Source organism: Homalodisca vitripennis, chromosome X, assembly GCF_021130785.1.
Source record: "Homalodisca vitripennis isolate AUS2020 chromosome X, UT_GWSS_2.1, whole genome shotgun sequence".
Lineage (NCBI taxonomy): Eukaryota > Metazoa > Arthropoda > Insecta > Hemiptera > Cicadellidae > Homalodisca > Homalodisca vitripennis.
The window spans coordinates 143,522,487-143,545,717 of NC_060215.1; the positions used below are offsets into that span (position 1 = coordinate 143,522,487).

General features: G+C 33.5%; 1 protein-coding gene across 1 annotated transcript in view; it reads right to left on the reverse strand.

Annotated features, from left to right (window-relative positions):
- The window catches only part of LOC124369963 (nipped-B-like protein), a 93,819-nt gene that overhangs the window by 68,730 nt on the left and 1,858 nt on the right, over nucleotides 1-23,231 (reverse strand). The window contains 1 exon segment of the mRNA XM_046828192.1: nucleotides 3,418-3,539. The gene's annotated coding sequence lies outside the window, so the exon portion shown is untranslated.

The window sequence follows — 23,231 nt, forward strand, 5'->3', positions numbered from 1 at the left end:
TCTTGTTTTTACTTCTAAAACATTGAAATTAACTTCATTTTTAATATTTGAAACTCATTTTGTTTTAAATGAAAATGTGTGTTTTTATTTATTTATTTACATAATTGTCACAGATGCCTTACAAGCACAGTGCATTGGCAAAGACTCACTCGCCAATTATTACAAATTGTATACTAAACTAATTAAACTAAATTTCTAATACACCAATCCACAACAAATTGTACAATTATTTTTTTCATATAGCAAGTCGGATGCTTCAAAGTCCTGACAGAGAAGCCAAGTACTCAGCTACACCGTAGAAACAGTGAGAAAGTAGATAGTCTTTTGAAAGTGTTTTGAATCTTGGAAGCGATTTTTCTTTCTTTATTGAAAGTGGCATATGATTGTAAATTTTTATACATGTATAAAGCGGTGACCTTTCCAAAAAGCTTGTATTGTGAATAGGATACTGAAGCGATTAAGAGTTTCTTGTGAAATGGGAGTGATGGTTAAACAACTTTTCTTGGTTCGCTTTGACGTAAAGAAGACTCTGAAGAATGAAAAGAGAATGTAGAAGAAGTATTTGCAAATTTCTAAGTGCTTCCTGCATGGGTTACGAAAAGGAGCTGAGTTGATCAGAATTACCATTTTCTTTTTGCTAAAAAACAGTTTTTTAGAGGCAGGGTAATTTCCCCAGAAGATCGTTCCAGATACGTGAGAATGAGCAAAGACAAAATAAACCTCTTTGAGAGTGTGTTTGTCAACAACACATGAAAGAGTGATAAGGGCAAAGAGTGCTTTACGAGTTTTTTCAGTAACTCATTAATGTGGTGGTGCCATTTAAAATATAAGTTAACAAATGTAAATATTTTTGTAATACAATTAGAGTTATTCATAACACTATCATGACAACTGTCAACTTTATTCTCTACAATGACTCGCCTTTCTAATCAAATTCTACAAGGTAAATAAATAAATCATCTATAGGTTAAGTGTAAACAGCACATATTTAACTAACTCATAACTGAACACTGTATGTGCAATGCTGACTAACCTCTCAGAATCTATAAATCAGCAGGTGGTTCCTGAGTAAATATATATGTTCCCAGCAGGGGTCACTCCCGCTGATTTTGATATTTATTATACTTACTCACTAGCACTCAAAAACTTGGTAACTTATTTACTAAGCATTAGATATCTTTTTGTTCAGGGATTCATGCTAATGGCTATACTACTGACAAACATGACCTCGCCTTTTAGTGCATTTTACAAACACAAAAACTAGTGATAAACTTAACCTCGCCTTGTACTTGAAAATTACTGATAAACTATCAAATACCAGTGGTGAAAATTATTATTAGTGTAAATATACAAAACCTTAAGCGTATTGTTATTTATGCTACGATTAATTGATAGTTTATAGTAAATTTATTTATAAAAACATGTTTTTACAGCGTAACACCTCCAATTGTTGTTCAGTAACAATGCAGGTAAAACATGTTGTTTTGAAGTGAGTTACGACATGTTTTTAAAAGAAAGACAATATCATAAATCCTACCTACATTGGCCAACTCTAGGGATGCTGCAACCATCAGATTCAACAACGCCATAGGCTTGGTGCTATAACATGTGTTAACACGTATGCAGTAGTTAACCCTCCATCAGGCGCTTAAAATTAGAAACACCATCAGGCGCTCACGGAGGTTTCCTCCAGGTTAGCGAATAATGGATATCATAGTCGTTTAAACTGTTTTTATTTGTTTAAATATTCATACTGATTTAATTACAATGTAATATATTCATTTTTAGAAATTAAATAAAAATTACTCTCTTATGTAATGAATTTTCCAAATAAGAAATTCAAAATCTTATAAAATGTTATTGTATAATAACAACAGATTTATTTTAAGGAATAATGCAATTATTTGTAAAAATGTTTAACCTACTGTAATAATATATGGAAATTAACTTAGTTTTTAACTTCTTACAAAAACAACTTACTTCAATATTCTTGAGATATTATACAATTGTAATGTCAATTATTACTCTGAAATAAAAATGTATTCTTTATTAAAATTTTTTTAAACACTACACAAAGTTTCAAAACATTTTCCTTCTGGTTCTTATAACGACAGTGTTCACTCCATAAACAGTACTGAAATGTTCCCTAGCACCCCTAGCACACGGGTACTGTACTGACAAGTCTCTCGTCTTCATTCTCCATTTCACAAAATACAAATAAAATATATTGTAAAACTTAAAAAGATACCATACAGGTCACACATTTAGGCGCACACGGATTATTACTCCATAAATACTAAACACAATAAGGCGCTCACGGAGATTTCGTTTGAGCGCTAAAAACACAACATCGGGCGCTCACGGAGGAATCGTCCAGCCTCACACGGAATTAGACCTCATACTGACAGATTTTGACAAAAATAAGCGGGAGGCTATTGTTTCGCTTCCCCGAAAGATGCTTGTGAAGTACACTGCGGGAAACGACTGCCAACATCAGAAAAGTAGTACTATTTTTAATAATAAAAAATACACGGAGGAAAACTCCGTTTAGCGCCCGATGTAGGGTTAAGGGGTTAAACAGTATAACAAAATTTACAATTGCAACAGATCACATCATGAACATTTATGGAACTGTAAGTTGGTCATTTCAGAACTGAAACAGAACAACTTGGCTGTTCCCTCCTTCCCCATTGCGGTCTCTCACTCAAATCCCACTACTGTAGTAGGGTTCTTTAGCTTAGCCTATGAAAAGACTGACTCTATGTGTAATTTTAACTTAGTGAGCTAACTTCATTATATAGATAGATACCTCATTAACGATTGAACACAATATAACCTAGAGCTCTGGAAGTTTATCTCTAGATACATATTAGCAACTGAACACAATACAACCTACAACTCTGGTAATTTTGCTCTAGATACCTCATAAGAAATTGAACACAATATAACCTAGAGCTCTGATACTTTTGCTCTAGGTACACATTAGCAACTGAACACAATACAACCTACAACTCTGGTAATTTTGCTCTAGATACTTCATTAGCGATTGAACACAATATAACCTAAAGCTCTGGTAGTTTTGCTCTAGATAACTCATAAGCAGTTGAACACAATACAACCTAGAGCTCTGATAGTTTTGCTCTAAATACACATTATTAACAACTGAACACAATATAACCTACTGCTCAGGTGATTTTGCTAACTTGCATGAACGTACTTAAACAAGGTATGTCAACACTTTGCAAGTTGTAAAACATAAGGACAAGAGTGCCCTTTGTGTTGTGTAAAGCACTTTGAAGGTTTACTAATCCCAAACATTTTAGTTGGACACGATTTTAAAAAGGTGACCTAACATGTTATATATGAGGCTACACTTACTTCCTCTCATATAAAAGCTAATGACTCTTGTAAACTTACCTTACCATAAATAAATCTGTGAAGCATAATTTCACTGCATATCAATTTCTTCCATTTTAGGGACTACATTCTAATTGCAATAGATTCAATTTCTTGGTCTGACATTTGCACTAATACAGAACCTAAAAAAAAACAAGATCCAGGTTAAAAAAATGAAAATAGGTAAATACCATTTATTTAACTAATAAAATTAACGAATCCCAGTAACATCCAGCTACAAATATTTGAACAAAAAAACGCAGAACTACTAAAATCAAATACGAATCTTACCATCCTAATCTTAATCAAAATAAAATATTTATAGCTCTGTGAGGTACAATAATAATTTTCTATAAACATAACACCTCATACAAATAGTTCGAAAGGTATCAAATCAACAACATTGTTACAATAACCAAGTTACTTGCTGGTGTATTGCAACTGAATATACTCTTAACCCTTTCACACGTAAATATAAATAGCTTAAAAACAGTAGTAAAGCTCCAGAACATTGTATGTTTGATGTTTCTTCAAACAAGATTTTCTATAATTCCCTTATAGATAATCATTATTTTTATAATGAATGATGACAAAAAGAAACAAAGCTGTTAGCTTTGATGTTTAAAATAAAGTAGAGAGAGCACAAGGGGCTGTGAAAAGTTAAGATTTTTCTCCTGGTACTAGCGTTTGTACTGTGGAACGAAGCAGCATCAGTTGTTCTTAACTTATGATAACTTTGCACAGTTATTGCTAAAACTAAATTGGCTGATGCTAACATAAAAGTTCGAGAGAATACACTTTCCTGCGTAATCCAGCATTAATAGAAACTGCTGGAGATACTCTGTACTCTTTACACACATTCATTACTACCCTAGAAATTTGATATTATAATTCTAACGGAGACTTGGATGGATGAAATTAGTGTGTTTGAACGAATGAATGGGTACGATATTTTAGTTAACAAAAAGCGTAGGAATCAGAATGATGGAGTGATTGTGTATGTAAGGGAAAATCTGAATGTGAGCAGTGAGGAAGTTATTTACAAAGGGCAACTAGCATTAAAATAGATATAGTAATTGGTAATGGCCGGCACAGTATCCTGGCTGTGTACCGCAGCCCATCACCTGACCTTGACCTTGAACTATTTATTGATAATCTGGAGTCGTATTGCGATAGCAGGCCACAGGACAGGACGCACTGGCTGGTGGGTGATGTGAATTGCTGTATTCTGCCGGACACACATAACCCATCGTTGCAACGTTACTTAGATGTGCTCTACGGCGCGGGCTATGTCTGTGGTATTAACGTACCCACTCGTATTACCACAAATAGAAGTAGCTGCATTTATCATATTTTTGTCAACTCAGGTACCACGAAAGATGCAGTGTAATTAAAGGAGAAATGACGGATCATTACTTTACAGTTGCTGCAATTAATAACAATATTATTCATTCTAAATTTAGTCATACATACCACAATATTTTTATAGATTTAAAAAAAGAATACCATTTTACGCTAGCTAAGATATCTGGGGGTTGTTGTCCTTGAGGGGTCTGACCTTCATACACTGTGACATGCACACCGCCTGCATGGAAGTATTCAATCAAGAGGTGGGAGCTAATGTATAAGGACGTCTTCCATGTACCCAGCATGGATTTAGAGCTATAGCAGCATGCAGCAAACAGGTTTAGAACAAATCATCTTCCAACATACTGGAAATGATTCCGGAAGTGTACTGGAACAAACATTTATCCCAGACACGTGCTCTTGAACGGTACAACAATTCTTAGGACAGAGAAGAAACCCTTGAAGATATATCATATCCAGGCAGGCCATCAACATCAATAATTGAAGTCATTCTGTGAGAAGACCGCTGCTTGATGATGAAAGATTGCTGATGTGATGTATATTTCAACTGAACACCTAATCCGCAATGAGTTGGGCTACATAAAGATTGCAACAAAATTGGTTCCACATCCGCTTAACAAGGAATAGATTCTCACCAAGTCATGGCGTGCCAGCTATGGCTGAACAGATATCTGTTTGAATTAGATTTTGTAGACAGGGACCATTACATTTGACAGGTCCTGGTTTCATCACTATGACCCTGAACTGAAAAGTCGAAAGTGCAGAGTGGAAACATCAATCAAGTTCTATGAAAAAAGTACAATTTCAACCAAACTCTGGCACCTTGCCTTTTTTGAAATAAATTGGGTTCATTTATAATACCATAAAGAATCTAGGCATTGGTGTCATACCCTATCCACTGTATTCAACAGATCTGGCACTCTGTAGCTGCAGATATGACATTTTCCATCAGACAGTGAGTTGAACCATGTTGTTTTGGACTTTCAGAGAAGGACCTTAGTGAACTTTTTTTTAAGTGAATAGAGCATTAGAATTGTTGTACAACTTGACAAGGAGAGTAGAATACTTTAACAGTTTATATCAAAATTTTAATAAAGAATGTACATGGGTTTTGAGTTATTGCCATATCCCCATTACTTTGTATACATCCTCAACATAAGAGAAACAGTTTTTAATTGAAACTAATTTTAAACATACATTTACAGAACAAAAAAGACCTTCTACTGTTTTCAATAATTACTGACTAATGCCATTTTCTACAGGTTTTGAAAATATCGTTCTGGAGCAACTTCCACACTAACTTTAACCGATCAGCCTGTTTATACGACAACCATATGGACTTCTGAAACACAATTTAGAATTTTTACCACCAATGGTAAAACTACAGAAGTAAGAATATCGAACTTGATTGCAAATCCACAAATTAAGTACCTTGGCATGTTAATTGACTCTAGCCTAACATGGAAGCTGCATGTTGACCAGTTACATAAGAACTTACATAGGAATATTTCTAATTCTTAAACTCAAGCAAGTAAGCACTTCGGCCAGTAATTTGTATTTCAAGCAGTAGTAATGAAAACAGCTGATTTTGCCTTCTTTGAATCCTATTTAATGTACATTATGTCCAGAGGAGGATCTATTACAACTCTTCCAAGTGATCTCACTTTGGAAAAGATAGTTGATAGATACCTTGCAGTTTTGGATTTCTAGAGAGCTACCAAGCAGCTTTCATTGAACTTAGAATTTCTACAGAAGTAATTATACTGGGGGTTAATTGATTGGTGAAGGATCTTCTCAATCAATTTTGCCATACCACCCATCTATTCTATAAGCAAAACTGTACGCTTTAGCCAAACTGTTTAAACTGCAGCCAGAAGAAATAAAAGAAACATCACTGCATAAAAATATAAGAGGAGGGACTTTATATTTTCTGGAAGAATATTTGGAAAAAAGAATATTGAAGAGAAACCTCACCTGGTTCTAATCAAAACTGCTCAAATTGTAACATCTTTTAAAGACTTGATACATGTGACTATGGTGTAAATACTAATTTCTATGATTATGTTGATAAAGAAATTGTCTATAGTTTTTGTTTTATTTTACAGAACTAAGAAATTATTACAATACCATTTTTCTCTTGAAGGTCGTGTAACACTACACAGATAACCATAAGACAACACTTGATAATAATTATTAAAAACATACAGGTAATACTTAGTGGCTCCAGAAAAAAGATTTGTTTTGAAAATAACAAAAATCTAAAATACATGAAACTACCAACAATTTGATAATTAATTACAATTAGGGATTTGATAAGAAATTACCCCAAAGTTTGCTTCACAAGATCCTTCACTTATGAGACAAATGCAAAAAATAACAGCACACACCCATACACAATGAGTTCTCCGATTCTCATCAGAGGGCTCAGCCATCTAAGTTGGAGTATGAAGACTCTTTCAATACGAAGACACAGAATCTCACCAAGTGATTTTCAGCCAAAATTGATAACACTGAATAGCCAATGACTAAAGAGATCTCAAAATTTGAGATCTGATATTTTTAAACAGTTAAATATTATTAATCCTGATATAGGCTAAACAGGTTTCCAAATACCTTGATTAGAGGCAAAAATGTTTAGTTTGAGCACAGCACAAAGAACCATTGCCTTGCATTGTCGGCTGCCATCCTAAATGCTTGTGAACAACGAGGAAGTCATCACCCATCTCATTTACATAATTCATAATAACAGGGTACACCCTGCCATGTAAAAATGTAAAGTAACAGTTGTCCATAACTTATTCCAGAAAAGTGGACGGGGTTGAGTAACTTGCTTGCGGAACGATGTCTGTGTTGCTCCAAGATCAACTATTGTTACTTCTGCACTGCTTATCAACCAATGGAATGTTACAAAAATTAAATGTCAAGCAGACCAAAAGAGGATAGCTAAGTTTTGTGAAGATCACCACTACTGACTAAATACAAAGTTGGTTATGGTCTAAAATGAATTTTGCGTGCAGTTCCGTACGTGGAAAGTCATAAAAACTGAAACACGTAGACCTATCAAAAACAACAACCATGGTAATAATAAACCTAAGAGAACGGCAATAACAGTATTACTTTACTTTGCTAGTTATAGTACAATAAAAACCAGGTCAATATAACAAAAGATATCAACACTGGAGTCTCCATAAGACAGACACGTATTTACCAATATCCAACTAAATGACTTCGAAGTGGATGGAGTTACTACTATAGACAATTGTAGCCATTAAATTCAAATGAGAGAAATCTTAAGATGACTATCAAAACTATAAAGCAAATGTATTCATGTTGATGGTAACTTTTCTTGAACTGAGATCAACACAATAATGTCACACATATACAACATCAGTCTTAAGTACTATTGTTGCTATGAGCTAATCACTGATTATGGTAAGTAATAGTTTATATCTACAGCTAAAAAAGAGTATAAATAGAAAGAGTATATAATACAAATGGTAAACATGCCATAAAAGCGAAGTTTAGTGAATTATCCTTAAAAACTAAACATAGGTAATACCATGTCTATTTGCGAACTCGTACTGTTTATTAAAAAAAACAATAAAAGAGATTTGTCCTTCAGTTTCTCTGGAAGTATAACACATTCTTCTTTCTTCTTACACTGTTAATTTTGTTTAAAATGGAAATAAATACATAGATGGATACAAACATAATAGTAGTTTGACAGTGTCATCTGTGGTTTGTGTAAACATTTGTTAATACAGTATTTTGGTTTTGTTGATTAACATTATGTTATTTGGAATACCATATCCACGTCCCCACATCCCCCTGTGGCCCACTCCGCTGGCTGTGGATGAATCAGTTTTTTGCTCTAGTTAAAATCTGATGTAGAACCGTAACACCAGGTTAGTTGGTCTGACATATTGATTAAAATATGGTTAGGCATTTAGGTCATTCAGAAATTTTAAATATAACTTGAAAATAAGGCTTTCCTAATATCTCAATTCAATTTTAAGTAAAAATAACAATTTCTACACTCCAGTTAACATCCTTAACATTATTGATTTATAATGCACTTTATGTCCATGTTATACAATTAACATAGAAAATACATGGTCTAAATTGTAATTAGTACCCATGTACTACATTATTTACATACATTTTACACAGGTTGTTCTCAAGTTCATGTACAACCTTTAGTGTACACAGCTAAAATTGAAAATGTGTAATAAAAATAGCCTTACTTTGGAGATGTGTGAATTTAAAACACTAACTTAATGCTAAAGAAATAGACAATAACACTAAAAATATGATTGAAAATGTATTTATATAGGCCCTACAATAAATAACTAGCACTATTAAGAACAAAACTTAATAATCAAACATTTCTTGTCCAGTACTACTAAGATGTATAAGTAACTTATGTGAACTGAGTAAGCTAGAAAATACTGATGAAGAATAAAACATTATAACTGTTACAACAGAATACTTATAGGTTGTTTATATATGAGGTAATCAATTGTAGATTTAGTTTTTCCATAAATATTGGCACTTTTATAACCCGTTATACATATATTTAACATAACAAGGGATTACTCAAAATATAACAAACATTAGATAATACCTCCAACCATTCCAATCCCAACGCCTTGGACACAATAACGATTAACAGCAAAAGTAAACTGTATCGTAACAGAGTACAAAACAAGACTGATATTTTGTTCAGTAAGAAACGTAGCAGAGTAAAAGCGATGAAATTAATTTAATTATTTTTCTGTTGTATTCAATAATATGATTCTACATTTTCAACCGCCGTTACTTTCTAATAAACACTCAATGTAAAAAGTACCTCTGCAACATGGACTATTGCGGTAGAGAATCTCATTCAGTAAAGCAAAACCTCTTTACCACGAAAGGAGAAAATAATAAACTCTTATATCATAAATTTGTACCAGACAGAACTAAAACCAAACTCTATGAGGTTCCTCTGTATTACAGACTTGGTCAGAGTCCTATCTTTCCCTTTAATCGCATCATTTTAATAACTTAGATCTTGCTCAGCTAGGTACAGTAGAGAAGAATAGAGAGGATGCATGGCTTGCACATACCTGGTGCAACAATGGTAAAAATCTACCAATAAACACGCTAAATGTATTAAAGAAAATGGTCAGAATATTATCTCTCCCTTTAATCTCATAATTTAAATAACTCAGGCCTTGCTCAGCTAGGTACGGTAGAGAAGAAGATAGAGCATGGCTTGCACATACCTGGCTAAACAAGAGCAACAATAATACTGAACGTATTCTCTGCAAACATACTACCATCAGAACTATACTACTATCTATTCAACTTCGTCTATTCAGTAACAAACTGGCTACTTATCCTTCTATGGTTTATCAACCACTAAGAAAGTACAACTGAATATAACCAGTGATAATAAAGAATTAAATATCATAATACAAATCGCCTGACAATAATGGTTATAACAGCACTATGGTAGAAAGAATATTAAGGTAGAACAAAATTGTACACATTGGTGATGAAACAATAAATGAAAATCAGGATAGGATGTGTATATGCATTGGTTATAGTCCGAAAAAACAACATTGTAATAAGACCTTGAATCTCTGAATTTCAACACAAACCTGTGTACATAAACTAACCTGTCTGACAGACAGACATACATACAATTCACCAATGGCTAGGAACAAAAATTATAAAAGACTTCATCGGTCGCTCAACACCCGATAGATGAGAACCACACAAAAAATTAGATAAGCTACTGGAGAATTTGGAAATCGTACGTCATTGCCACAAAGGCAACAAGCTAACTAATCATGCTTGAAGAATATGAAATCTATGGGCATTCTTTAAATGATCCATTTGGCTGATACATGCTAAATAATAAACAACAGTTCAGGTCACAATATTTCTTGAACACTACTAAATCTTAACAATGCCTCGTCAACTGACCAATCACCTGATAACTTTGATGTGTTGGGAACTAGAATCACCTATTGTTAGTTGTCTTGTGTCCTCCTGACCACTGTCATTTCCTTTTATTAATCATATGAAATAGCCTATCAACCATTTTTTCCTTTATGTGTTTAGTGTTGTGTTTGTGATTTTTAAACTAAGATGGATCCACATCGATAATTTTCCCTTTTTAATAAGTTTTGATGTTAGGTGAAATGTTAGAAGTCAAACTCAATAGGTTTATCACTTTTGTTAAACTGTCTGACAGAGGTAAGTCTTACAATTTACTATCTATATATACAATACAGGGTTATTCTACTATAGAAAAGATTTACATCTATATGCGTAAAAGCAAATACCACTGATCTCTGAAACTACAGAGGTATTTTCATCAAATTTAGTATACATGAATTGTGTACATTATTTAGAAATACAAAAATACCTTAGGTCCAACATTAATGTTCACCAAAGCTAGAAGGGGGATTTCCATTTGGCTTTTTTATCAAACTACTCAGACTCTTTCTTTTTCCTCAGAAATATGTAGAATGTAAACGACAGATAGAAACACAAAACCAATTCAATATCAAACAAACAGATGGAAAAAAGAAACACAGACCTTCTGCACTAGAAGTTTGAATAACTCTTCACATTTTTAATATTGCATAACACAAATGTACGAAAGCAAAACCCTACAAAAATATATCATTCCTTTGCGATATATTATCGAATAATCTAACCTCAAGTAACAGGAATTTGGTACAAACATACGGCTGATAAACTCAGCGAGTGCCTGCACTATAAGGACACCATTGGAAGACGTAAGTATAGTGTTTTCAGTACAGGTGTTGAAACACAGCGTCACAGGACAAATTGAATCATTCCTAAACGAAGAAAGCAGCACAATAACTGTATTGCTAATGCTATTAAAGACCGGGTTGATGCCCATACTCAGGGTTCCCCTTGAAGAACTTCCTCTAGTTGTAAATAAAGGTGAACGATATGACCTATCTTCAGACCTAATTCTAATCTTACTGACACATAGGAATACCTCTTCACTCAGGTCAAATGTGGCCACTTCCAGAAGATACTATCCCACTAAAAAAAAAAAAAAAAAAAAAAAATAGGTTTCTACCAAGTGACCATAACTTTAGAGCCATCAAGAAACTTAGGTTTATTGAAAGTTGTTATGCCTAATAAATATAAGGCATTTATGGATCTAGTTAAAACACATCAAAATGTTTTGTACAGTCCATGTTTCACAGGAGATGATTTATGACTTTTCCTAATTTGACCAATATGAAGAAAAGGTTATGATGACCAAGTAAAGGGTATATGGTCCTGTTGAACAGCTTAACGTCAATGGCTATAGCCTTTAATATGACAAAACAATACTGCTACTCAAATGACCTTGTGTTGAACAAGAAAAAAAACTCTAAGAATGATTTATAGCATTCTGAAAAAAGAAATTGAGGCTGGACTACCTGAACTGAAGAAAGCACAAAGTACCTTGGAATAGTGATAGATGAGAACCTGACCTGACAAATTCATATTAACCAACTTTGTAAAAGACTTAGCTCAGGTACATTTGTTATCAGGCAGACAAAACAAACAAGTGGGATTAAAACAGCCAAAATTGCATTTTCCACTTTTTGAATTCCATCAGGTATGGTCTGGCAATATGGGGTGGAATGCAATATAGGGTGGAACAACAACACTCAAATCTGGAAAGAGTGCATATACAGCAGAAAAGAGCGATCAACGCCTTGGATGGTTAAACTACCAAGACAGCTGTCATTTAAAAAACTAAAAATACTAACAGTAGTGGCAGTCCGAGGAGGGTTCACTTCTGGTTGGTTTATACCTGCCAGTTGAACGCACACTGGGTACAGCAAAATCTGACGCGTCACTTAAATCTGGGCAACCTCATGGATGTGCAGAAGTGGCACTCACTAACCGCAAAATGTTGAGATTCTGGGGCGCAAGGGTAATTCGATAAGTCTACTCTACTGCAGGAAATGACTGTTGGAGTTGGTGGGTTTGTTCCCTAAGAGTCAAAGGTTCTTGCCGGCCTAGACATAAGGGTGTGCCCTCTGCCTGCTTTGACTGGAGAGGCTGGTTTAGAACTTTCAGGTTTCTCCTTCTTCCAAGAGGACATAACTTAAGATTAGTGCCCTAAACTTTTCCTCTTGCCCTGATCTTGACAGGAGGCGGCCCCTACTCCAAACTCCCAATCTTACCCTTCCAGAATATCCTGTCACTCTGGAAGCAGTGCAAAGGTCCTAATAGGACTAGGTGCAATTTTCTAAGCTTCTTGCCCTTAGAGAGAGGAAAAAAAAAAAAAAAAAAAAAAAACAGTAGTGACACTGTACATACGAGAAACCATTTTGCATCCAGTAAAACCCAATCAAGACAGGCACAGAGATCTACATTAATATATATTAGAAGTGAAATAGATTTTTTACTGCCAAGTCACTATTACATTTTATACGAAAAGGAGCCCTGTTATACAAGAACATGCCTGGACACCTCACGAAGGAAACTGGAACACTGAGTTGACAAATAACAGTGTGGCTGGAAGACAGACTCTTCTACTCAGTGAAAGGATTCCTGGAGAGAGCCCTGGACTAATGAAGACAACATAATATGAGGAATTTACAAACACTTACTATTACACTTTTTTGTAGAATTTCTCCTTAACCTTTGTTCTGTTCTCTAAGAATATGTACAATAAAGAATCTGAATCTGAAGAAGTGTGGATTACGAAGACAATTTACTTATAAACCAGTCATATTCATAAATTCAAGATATTGAAAGGTTGTGAAAAACCTAAAAGTAGATTTCTTGATGTTTGTCCAGTGAATATAAGGTACTTTGAAATACTGTTAAAAATAGAAGCTGGCAAATACAAAGTTGTTATGAATCCTTAAAAAATTATGTCCTTGAAAACGACTTACACTTTTACCAAGCCCTAAAACCAATGAAAATATTGTGTAATGCCCTCAGCTCTAGTTTTGTGTTTGTAAGTTACACGACTTCTGACATATAACTGTTTACCAGTTGTAACCACAACGTGATTTCTAACATACAGATGGACTACTTTATGGTCTAATGTGTATCACAGCCTGATAAGATGCTTTTATAACTGGCACTAGCACGTGTTTACAGCCAGTTGTCAGTTGGCGTAATTAAACTCAGTTTTGTGACCTAATAAATGACGAAAAATGTCATAAAAACCAAAAAGAAAACAAAAAATGCTTCTGCATATACAAATACCTACAAGTATAAAGAAACTACCTTCAATTTGTTCATAACAAATTTTCCATTTGATTAGAGTAGGGTCGGTCGGGGTAAAATGGGTATACTGGGGTGAAAACGGGTATAAACATTATTTTATATTATAAAACTTGAGTTATTGATGTTTTGGATCAGAAAAAAATACCATAAATGTATAACATCATCTTATATGATATTATACTGAAAGTGAGTTGGCTAAACTGCTGGTAGCTTCTTAAAATGAAAAAAACATATGTTCACAGGAGTCAGTGTAACCAAGACAACCTAACTGATGACATTGTTAAAAGTTAACCTAATCAAATAGAAGTTTCAAATTCAGGTATGTATACATTACACATATATACTTTAACTTTTAACTTGTTTAATGTTTTAAAAGTTTAATAGGTTTTATGCTATTCATAATTTGTTAACATGGGGTAAAAATAGGTATAATATTTTTAAAAACTGAAAACTAACCTCACTTTTTTGTTTTAGATCATGCCACGCACATACATAAAGAAAAAAACCCAAAAATATGATGAAGATTCTTTGAAGGAAGCAGTAAAGGAAGTTGACAATGGAAAGCTCAGTATATGCTGCAGCAAGAAAAATATAAACATTCCTTATGAAACCCTTCGGCGGTGGAGTGAAAATCCTCCTAAAACTCCTGGTTCTGGAAAGGCAACAGTGCTATCAAAAGAAGAGGAGAACTATATTGTGGAGGCTTTATTGTATGCAGCAAATGTGGTTATCCACTAAGATAGAAAAGACTTGCAATATATGGTGTGTAGCTATGTAAAATCAGTGGGTAGAAAGACGCCATTCAAGGACGATATGCCAGGGTATGACTTTTTAAGAGGGTTTGAAAAAAGGTGGGCACATGAACTATCAAAAACGGAAACCCGAAAATATTAACAAAAGCAAGGGCTGAAGGACTGTCTCAGTTTGTGGTAGATGAGTTTTTTTAAAATTTATGAGCAAGTTCTTGTGGAAAATGGTTAGAAAATCACCCAGAACGTATTTTCAACTTGGACGAAAACTGGCCTAGGCACAGATCCCACTAAGGGTAAGGTCTTTGTCCCTAAAAGTGCAAAAGTGTCCTATTCAAGATCAGGAGGAGCTGGCAGACTGCAATACAGTGTTCTTTTTGTAGCCAGTGCATCCGGTGAACGCTACCCCACCTTGTGTTGTTTTTAAAGGACAGGGAGATTTGCAAAGTACTTGGGTTCAAGGAGGACCGCCAGGTGCACTCTATGGAGTCACACAGTCTGGCTGGATGCAAGATTTCATTTTTGAGAAATGGCTCATTAATTATTTTGCAAATCAGGACAAAAAATCTTGAAAAACCAGTTCTTGTCCTTGTTTGACGGACATGGAAGTCACTTGACCTATAACGTAAACCCGAGTGGCAAGAGACAATGACATTTATTCTTCTGTGTTTGCCCCCAAATACATCCCATGCACTTCAGCCATTGGATGTTGGGGTATTTGCTCCTATGAAAAGTGCGTGGAGAGAAATTTTTGAAGAACTGGTATCGTGAATCGCGGCTTAAAAATGTTGACAAGGCTGTTTTTCCAAGTCTTCTAAGTAAACTGGTATCGACTTCATTCAAATCTGAGCACATTATTGGTGGTTTTAAGGCTCTGGGATCTATCCTGTGAATAAGTCTGTTTTAGAAAAAAGGATTGTTTCAGTACAACCAACTAGGCCAATGGACTTACAAAGTGGAGCACAACCTAAAGCAAAACTCCATCGAAACACCCAAAGACATCGCAGAGGCACCCATTGGGCCGACCAGAACCCACTGGATTAAAAGTTAGCTAATCCTGTACAAGATTTACCCGGCCCATCAAGTTCTGTAGGCAGGCCTACCTGAAATTTTCTCCTTCACCAATGAAGAAACTGAGAGAAGCAATTTTAAGTACATTGTCACCTGAACAGTCATCAAGTGTAAAAGATGCATTGAAAAATTCTAAGACAAAAAGGCGAACGAGTTCAAGGAAGTTGTGGTGAAGTAATGACAACAAATGAAGTAATGGACAGACTGAAAGAAGAAGAAGATGCCAGAAAAGAGAAAATAAAAAGTAAAACTAATAGGCCTAAACCCATTACAGCCTTAGGAAAAACAATAAAACAAGAGCCTGGATTGGTCCAAGCAAAGCCGCAAAAAAAACCTAGAGCTACAAAACGCTTATTTATGATACGGCAGAAAGTGACGATGAAAGCAGCCTACCTAAAAACGTAAAACCTACTGAACCCACTGTAGGATCATGGGTAGGTATAAACTACCAAAGTGAATGTGGCACGGTTGTGAAGGAGTACAGGGGACAAATTACTGCACAAGATCTTCGCAACAAGGAGCGATATTCCGTAAAGTTTTTGACAAAATGCAAAGGTGAAGGAGAGCGTTACATTTTTCCTGATAAAGAAGACATTGAGTGGGTTGATTTAGGACAAATTTCTAATGTTTTTTCTGTACCAGATTATAATGGAAGATTTTTCAAGTTTGTGTGAAGTGCCCCTCTCAACGAACTGTTTCTATGTTTTAATTTTTTAAATAAATTACTTGTCTAACTGATATTTTTTAGTAATAATAAATTTTTTGTGACCAAAATATTTCATTAGTTATTTTTACTGTACGTGCCTACTTTACACAAATAACTGGGGTAAAATAAGTACAGCACTTGTAATTATTGTGTTTTACTATGAAAACATTACTATACCCGTTTTTTCCCCCAAACCATGGGGTAAAATAGGTATACTATAAAAAAAATAATTACTTTTATACTAAATAGTTTATTAACTTTTATTACATATTAAACTATTCTAAGAGGTCACAATGATAACTGGAACCCTGTAATTATTTTGTAATTATTTCAAGAAACTTTTTAAAAGGCCTTAAAGTTAAAAAGAGCATGTTTTTGTACCCATTTTACCCCGACCGACCCTAGTAATTCTGACATCTACCTAGACCCAAATAGAGTTAGATTTTATTGAAAGATTAATCCTTGAAGATGTTTTAGATTTTATTGTAAATGAAACTAACAAAAATTGTTTGTATATTGTAAACAATGCCCTTTGGGAAAGTCTAGATTAAAACAATGATTACCGTTCATATTCAGTTTTTATTATGGTAACAATGTTGATGGTGCTTAGGAAAAAATTACCTTAATGAATACTGGTCCAAATTAAGAACCATTCTGTTGCAAGCTGCATTTACAGGGATTGGTACAAAACCAAACTTAAACTAAAAGAAGTAGATTGAGTTAAATGTGTATGTGCTGTACGACTACAAAACTGGCTATACCATGGATGCGATTATTTACACTACCAAAGACAGAAAATACTGAAGTGTAGACTGTATTCCTGGAACTATTGCAAGTGCTGTTTTGACGGCAATCCTAAAAGAAGGGGCATTGTATTGGTGTTGACAATATTTATTTCAAACTTGACTTATTTTATTTACGTTCTTTCATCTTAAGAAAACCGATGCTTGAGGTACTGCAAGAATCGACAGAGTTGAAATGGAATTTGAAAAAGAGTTGCTATTCAAAGAAAGAGAAATTTCAAATAATGAAACAATGGCTGTTGGGTGGACAGACAATGGTAAGAGGTAAATAACGGTAAGATTTATTTAAAAACAAAGAAGCCTAAACCAAAGTGTATTTCAGAGCACAACTGTATTATGCGTGCTGTTGATCGTTCTGACATGATAATTGCTAATCTGAGTGTATAAGGCATACCATAAGATGGTATAAAACAATTTTTCCCAATTTTAGGTAGCCTAAAACCATCCTCAATGCACATATAAGTGCAAAACTGTTAAAAATCCTAGTAATCCTAATGCTGTTTCACCTGGAGTTGGTTTGCTAACTTCTGAAAAAACATCTTGAACAACGAAAAACATTTTTCAAAACAAAAGACAAAATTATTGATCTCACCTACAGGCCGTCCGATTTAACCGCACCATTGGCTTGATGCTATGAAATGTGTTAACGAGTCTACATCTGTTGAGGACACAGTATAAAATTGTAAACTTTGTTTTCCCCCAATACACCAATTAATGATTTAATAACAGCTGCAAACTTATATCTCTCTTTGTATTCATATCGTGAATATAAAAATGAAGTGGTTGTATAAAAACATATTTCTACTGTTTGTTGTGTATTTATTAAAAAGTAACACATGAACTTTTCTTTGTCCTCGTTTTAAACAACACTTTGCTAATGAGAACTCCATGTTCTGACTGGACAAAATTTCTCCGAACTCACTGCACTGATATTCTCAATATTCCCTGAATGTCGTTTTGATACTTACAGATGATTCTTAAATACAGCTGAGAGGACAAAACTGTACCTAATACGATGCACCTAATACAGAATAATTATCCTCTCTTCCGACTTACAACAAGTTGCTACTTTAGGAGGAACCTCGATGATTAAGAGGAAAAATCACTAATGAGTGTATCTGCCTTAATATTAAAAATACATCTTAAATTAACTTTTAGCTATACTGCATTATTTATTAATAGAGAAGATGTTCGTGGAAGAGCAAATTTCTATTTCTGTTGTTGGCAACACTGGTGAGAAGAGAGTTGTCTAGCTTTCTTACAGTTACTGCCACCAAAACTGCAAACATTTTTGACAATGGGTTGTACTGATTTGTCAGATTTTTAAACAGCATGTCCACATGGAATTCTGGGTTTTGCTTGAAAAATCATCATTTGGGACCCTAATTTGATGAAGAAAGTATAGATAAACAACGACAAAGGGCAGAGTATGATTGGAATAAGAGTTGGCACTAAGGTAGCATGTTTTTCAACCTTCATTGTTGATAGGTCAATGACAACTGTCAATACCATTACCAATGAGGGTACTTTACATACCAAAATTTCACCCAATAGGGTAAGAAGTTTTGTTGGAATTATAAATTATTAAAAGTGAATTTTAGCCTGGAAACTCAGATGTAGTTGCCTCAAAGGAATAGATCAAAGCGAAATTATAGCACTTAATCAACCAAAATATTGTTAATATAGATGATCTCAGCAAATTTTCTACCCAATCCGACAGAATCTTCTGTCACAGCTACTGGCAGAATGATCAGATCTTCAACTTTGAATTTTAACCTGAAATACCAAATATTATGTATGGTCCTTAAAGATTTTTAACTGTGTTACAAGATTATTTGATTAAACACACAAAGTACCTCAACTGGGAAACTTCAGCCCTATCTGATAAGATCTGTCAGAAGTATAAACCAAAGTTTAAATTTGCTGAGAGTTTAAGCTAAACTAAATTCCCTAATTATTCTGATTCAGATACACTAGATAGTATTTTGTGGATAGGATTAAATTCTTCAGGTGAAACAAGTCTTCATAGTAATTCAATGCCTAATGTAGCTTAAGTAACTTTATTACAATCTATTTTTCAAGTCTTTATTTTGGGGGTCTTCTAGCAACAATTAATACTTCATAGCTTATAGTCCCGAGAAAAGATGTAATCTAATTGCACTGACATTTTGTAGACAAACGTCTCATAGATTCTACAGTGTAAGTAACATTACCGGTGTAACATTATCATTTGAAGATGTGATTACCAATATTTCAGACTAAAACTCAAAATTGAGGATTTTAATTTCAATAAAATATATTTTATAAATGGTTGTTATTGCTGTAAATATAATTTTCAATATTATTACTTTGTTATACTTGTATTTACTCAATGTTCTTTATAGCATTTTGTTCTTTGTAGCATGTGTTCAATGTTGTGATTGACCTCACTCAAAAAAACATGATATAGACTATAATACAGGTTCTGTCCTGTAATCAATCTGTTGTACAACTGATTTATCACTTGCTTATTGTTTGCAACCATCAAGTAGTACATAACACTGACACGTTGTGACACACACACTTATAATGGGTTTCTGTTAAATAGAACATATTGTACGCTGTACGGAATTTAAACTGAAGTAATTACAGAATTCTTCATAATGATATGGGCGTGTGCTTTATTTGGGTACACGTGCTATCCTTTGAACAAAGAGAAATAAGACTGAATACATGTCCAGAGACATGGTTGACATTGCCGATGAAGATGGCAGCTTCTTGAAGAAAATTATGACAAAAAGATACTTTATGATGTTATATTTTCAACCCTTATAAAAATGTCAGTGACCTGAAAGGAAAACAAATACCACACGATTAAACAAAGCCCGTTGCTAGACAGTTTGGCACTTCAACACCAGTGCTACCAACTGCAGAAAGAGAAGTTTCCCTTCAGTGAAACCTTAAATAAAGAAAATTCCAGGAATTACCTTACTCTACCTTTTATACAAAAACAATTTTAAACTACCACTGAGAACAGAGCTATAATTGTATCTGATACTGAGACCCTAGATTAGTAAGAAACAACAAGTGTGATAAACATGATGCTTGAACACTTGGAAACAATCAATCTGAGTTCCAGAAAATAAAGTTAATGTGCAATAATAGCAAAGCTTAACACATTAACATGAACATAAACACTGACTTGTACTCATACATACATACATACCTGCATGTCCCTCTCTTTCTCTTTCTGTTACCTATTCAATTCAAATCTACTATTGTTGTTATCAAAGCCTTAAAAATGTATATCTATTTATTTATTGTTAAAATAGCCACATATGTATACATATATACTTATTTCTTTATTTTCGTTACATCTATGTTTTTGAGGTTTAATTATATCAAAACTTATGTAGTATTCATATATTTATTATCTATTGTTACATATATTATTATTAATGTTACTTAAGTTAATTTAAATAATAATGTATTCATGATTTTATTATAAAAATATTGAACTATTAATTATGAAATAAAACGAGCAAGAAATTTATTGACACTACTTAGCGCTTTTAGGCATAATAACTACTACTACAAGACCAGCTGAAGTTGTTAGAATAGACAGTGTTTGATGTAGACACATTTTTATTCATACGAATTGATAAAATAGTAAACTTGGCATCACAACTTTTGCAAAAATTACTCATCTTTAGTAACATCTCCTACAAATGAGCTCAATGACACAAACAGCAATTTATTATTTCAAAATAAACATTCCTAAAAATCAACACAGGCTAGTCACAGCTTTGCTTTAATACAAAAATAAATTTAAACTAGTGTAGGCCTACACATATCATAAGTCTTGATAATGAATTAAAGTTAATCATTTATTTGTAATAGGATACGGTATCTAAATTTCCCAGTATTCTATCTATGTTGATAATTTTCGTAGTTCAGATACACTACAGTATAGTCAAATATATGTAACTCCAGTGATAAAATTCAAAAACTAACTTTTAGACAGGTAAGTAACAACTATCGTGAAGAATATCACACAGGTAAGTAGGCCTAACAACTATTGTTATGACAAATATCAGACAGGTAAGTAACAACTATCATTGTGAAGAATATGAGACAGCTAAGTAACAACTATCGTTGTGACGAATATCAGACAGGGTAAGTAACAACTATCGTTGTGAAGAATATCAGACAGCTAAGTAACAACTATCGTTGTGACGAATATCAGACAGGTAAGTAACAACTATCGTTGTGACGAATATCAGACAGGTAAGTAACAACTATCGTGAAGAATATGAGACAGGTAAGTAACAACTATCGTTGTGAAGAATATCACACAAGTAAGTAACAACTATTGTTGTAATGAATACATTTTGCTAATCATTGAACATTCATTCTTACTAATAAATATAGTAGCTACTAAATACAAATAACATTGTTAAAAATGTATACCTGTATTGCATACAGAACATGGAAGGAATATGTATTAATATTTGAAGTTTTTAAATTTACTATTTTACGAGACTTACCTTATATGTACTTCATAGTAGGCTACAGTATACTTTTGCTCTAGATTCTACCAGAGACTTGTCTATATTTTTCACAATTCAGTAAGAAGTAGGACTAACCATTTCTATATGTTTTAATGGAAGTGAAACTGAGCAAAGTTACTGTAACAGTTATTTTCATTTTTACATTACTCCTTCTTATAATATTAAAACATTATAATACTGTATTTTAATTGTAACTTATTTAGCCAAAACACGGCAGGAAAAACTAGCATCATGACCACATTCAATGCCCTGTGGCAATCTGGATGGATAAGTATAAAAATAAACTTATATAAGGCCTATATCACCTTTTGAAGACATTTTAATCAGCTTAACACCAAAATCAAGTATTAATAAACAAAACTGTCCTAAATTTACCAGTCCTAAATTTTATTCAATTTTCAATGTTTACGGAGGTCATTGGTTCATTACATAGTTTGGCTAAAGGTTAATGTTCTGACAATGGTTCCCAGCTGATTGTGAAACTGCTAGAAAAATTTAAACTATAAAAAGTGTAGTATTTTGTATATGATACTTTCTAATCCAAGAACAGCCTCCTAACTCTCTGGATTTCTACTTGAACAACACAAATTTTGCATCTCACAATTCCATTTTATTAAATTATTCTTAATAGCTTAATTTGTAAATTGCCCAATAACACCTTTACAGAAAACTATAAGCCCTACAGCTCATATTAGAATGTTTACAATACTCAAACACTTAAGTGGATCACATTTCATATAGGGTTACAGTATAAAAATTTCTATTTTTTCTTATATAGACTATTTTGCCAATAACTTTAAATTTTGCTACCACCACAAACAGAACTTTAATTACTTGTTCATTTTTTAAATTTTGAGTTACCTGGAGACCCTATGCCAATGACATATTAGTACTCTACTGAATTGGCATGAAGACTTTAAATCAACATGAGTAAACATTAGGTAAATAAATTATTTCAAACTTAACCATAAAACCATGGGTCCAAGTCAGATGGGCATAGTGATTGTTAGTTTATTTCATCAGTCAGATCTAACTTTGATGGCAACTGAAGTATATAGACTAAGCATATCTATACTTTACAAATTGTTATATACTTGTTTGTATACTCTACAAGTGAAATGGGTTTTTATATATCTTAAGAATTCAATTTGCAGAGTTTCTTAACAGGCTGTTCTTTGTAAAAATATAAAGTAATATTTTTCATTGATACAGTTGTAAATTGTACTGAGTCACCAGTGGAAATAAAGAAATAAAAAATCCTACTTTAGGCTAATCCTTTTCCATATCTTTATTTTATTTTTTACACAAATCTAAAGTT